Source organism: Schistosoma mansoni, chromosome 2 (assembly GCF_000237925.1).
Source record: "Schistosoma mansoni strain Puerto Rico chromosome 2, complete genome".
NCBI classification, from domain to species: domain Eukaryota; kingdom Metazoa; phylum Platyhelminthes; class Trematoda; order Strigeidida; family Schistosomatidae; genus Schistosoma; species Schistosoma mansoni.
Genome location: NC_031496.1, coordinates 15,770,506 through 15,773,766, shown reverse-complemented (window position 1 = coordinate 15,773,766; position 3,261 = coordinate 15,770,506).

The window sequence follows — 3,261 nt, the reverse complement described above, 5'->3', positions numbered from 1 at the left end:
TAGGGCAGACAATTATTTATATAGAGTGGATGGCACTGGATAAAATACATTGTGATCCCCTCCTGCTTCGTTTTGAATGGTGCTTTGATGATTCTGTATCTATGGCATTTCCATCCTATAAGTGTTTCTTGTGCCTCTCCGGACATCATCAATGCACATCCTTGCGTGTACGGAGCTTTTTATTTTTTAAGACTAGAGTACAACAGAACCTCTGTCCAGCTTGGTTCCAATGTGTTTCAGATATTTCAAGCAACATCAGGTTGTATCTCTTCATTTCCATAGCCACTTGAATGATCCTTCAGGTGTCCCATATTAAGCCAACGTCTCATGAACGTATATTATTCGTTTCCCTAGTTTTTAGAATGGACATCACTCTCGTGATTTCCGAAGAATCTCATCTATTACAATAAAGTATCCTAGTTTTTCTGAATGTAGTTCCTTAAATTTCCTGGAGAGAGTTCAAATAGTTGAAATGATTTATTCTTGTTGGCGTTTTTTAGCAAGATTTTTTTCTATGGTATAAAACTACTGACCACATTCCCAAACCTCTACCTTTATCCGGACTAAATACTTGTTAGAATATCGCTTATTGTCATTTGTATATGAACTTTTAAGGTAATCAGGAATTAACATTTTGTCTTCTTAGCCAGTGAATATCTATTATTATTTCTTTCTCCGAAATCGTCTTCACAATATCAGCTTTATATAAAATAGCCTACATGAAAATTTTGTTTACTTAGTAGTAGTTCACTATAAAGAAATTCGAGTTGTTTTAATTATCATGAAAATTTCGTGTCACATAGCACACGCAAACTATTGCATGAAAAACTATTTTTTAACAGTAGACAGTGATTATTTACAATCCACTTTTGAAAAAAAAGTTTACGAATTATTTCAATTTATAATGTTAGATTGTTTTTATTCAACTTCACTCATCACAATAAACGTCACTGAAATCCGAAAAATGTTTAACAACGGTTGCCGGAATCTTACATACTTATTTACTTGCACACGATACCTTCAATGGAGCATAGGCCGCCGACAAGCGTACTCCAACTCACTCTAGCCTGGGCCTTCCTTTCTAGTTCTAACCAATTTTGGTTCATTCTTCTCATGTCTGTCTTCATTTCTCGGCGTAATGTGTTCTTTGGTCTTCCTTTTTTCCTTTGGTACTCAGAATTACATGTGAGGGCTTGTCTTGTGACGCAGTTTGATGATTTCCTCAATGTGTGTCCTATCCACTTCCAGCGATTCTTCCTGATTTCTTCCTCCGCTGAAATCCGGTTTGTTGTCTCCCACAGTAACTTGTTGCTGATAGTGTCTGGCCAACGGATCCGGAGTATTTTGCGTAGATAACTGTTAATAAAAACTTGTATCTTCTGGATGATGGCTTTCGTAGTTGTCCAAGTTTCCTCCCCATACAGTAGAACTGTCTTGACTTTTGTGTTGAAAATTCTGACTTTGGTGTTGGTTGACAATTGTCTTGAGTTCCATATGTTCTCCAATTGTAGATATGCTGCTCTTGATTTTCCGATCTGCGTCTTGACATCTGCATCAGATCCACTGTGTTCACCAATGATGCTGCTCAGATATGTAAAGGTTTTTACATCCTCCAAAACTTCTCCGTCAGGAGTTGGTTGGTGCATGGTATGTTTTATCGGAGAGTCTTGCTTTTCCATTTGCGTATATTGAGACCTACTGCTGCTGAGGCTGCTGATACACTGGTTGTCTTCTCTCGTATTTGTTGTTGCGTGTGCGATGGAAGAGCCATATCATCTGCGAATTCTAGATCGTCTAGCTGCATCCTAGCTGTCCATTGTATCCCGTGATTCCCCACTCCAGATGTTGAGTTCTTCATAATTCAGTTGATCACCAGGAGAAAAAGAAAGGGTGAGAGTGAGCATTTTTGCCTGACACAGATATTTACCTCAAACGAGTCTGTGAGCTGTCCACCATACACGATTTCGCAGTTTAATCCATCATAGGAATTCCATATGATATTGACTATCTTCTCAGGTACGCCGTAGTGTCAAAGAAGCCTCCATAGTGTTGTCCTGTCTGCGCTATCAAACGCTTTCTCGTAGCCAACGAAGTTGGTGTAGAGTGATGAATTCTATTCAGTTGATTGTTCTATAATGATTCATAGAGTTGCGATTTGGTCTGTACACGATCGATCCCTACGGAATCCAGCCTGTTGGTCTCGAAGTTGGGCGTCTATGGAGTCCTTCACTCTGTTTAACAATACCCTGTTGAAAACGTTTCCTGGTATGGAGAGAAGAGAGATGCCCCTGTAGTTATCATACTTTCAGAGATCACCTTTTTATAGTATTTTGACCAAAAAACCTTCTTTCCAGTCTGTTGATACTTGTTCTTCATCCGAAATCTTACTGAAGAGAGTGTGGAGTATCTTTGCAGTTTCTGTTACATCTGCTTTTAGTGCCTTTGCTAGAATGTTGTCAGGTATCACTGCTTTGCCGCTCTTGATTTGTCTGATGGCCATGCTGATCTCTTCAATTGTTGGTGTCCCAACATTAATTGGAAAGTCCGTGGGTGCTACTTCAATGTTGGGTGGCTTCAGTGGGGCTGGTCGATTCAAGAGTTTCTAAAAGTGTTCTACCCAGCAGTTGTTCTACACAGTAGCTCCCTCTCCACTGAGTAGATCATGAAAAACCTGGAACTTACTGTTGAAAGCTTTCTTTAATTTGTTGAGTTTGTCAGTATACCGAAGAAAGGCCATATTTAAATTTAGTGATATTGTCTATCCCGTTTTCCAGTGCCTCTTAGGTTTCAGATTCATCGTGGCGACCAACAACGGATGATCTGATGCTATAACAGCTCCTCTTTTGGTTCTCACATCCTCCATCCTCCTTCTGAACTTTGTATTAAAGCAGATATGGTCAATTTGTTTCGAGTCCCAGAGTGAACATCAACTCTGAGATGCAGGTATATACAGCTGACGAGTCTCAAAAAGGAAGAAACACGCATCCTGGATTCCACTGCTAGCCACTATCCATCTTTGCTTACAATCATAAACTTGAATTCGGAATTTGTGAAACTTTCTGATAATTTAATACGAAAGACTGTTCCTATAGATAATGCAAAAACAGTAATCACTTTAAAGCCGTACATACGTGTTCCTTGTTACGTCGATGACGCTTCTGGACTTTGTCTCTCATGTCGTGGAAATAACTTTGCGTAGCCATGTCATAGAGTTTCGCAAGGTCTTTCTCGTTGATAGATGACGACAGGAAACGATTAGTC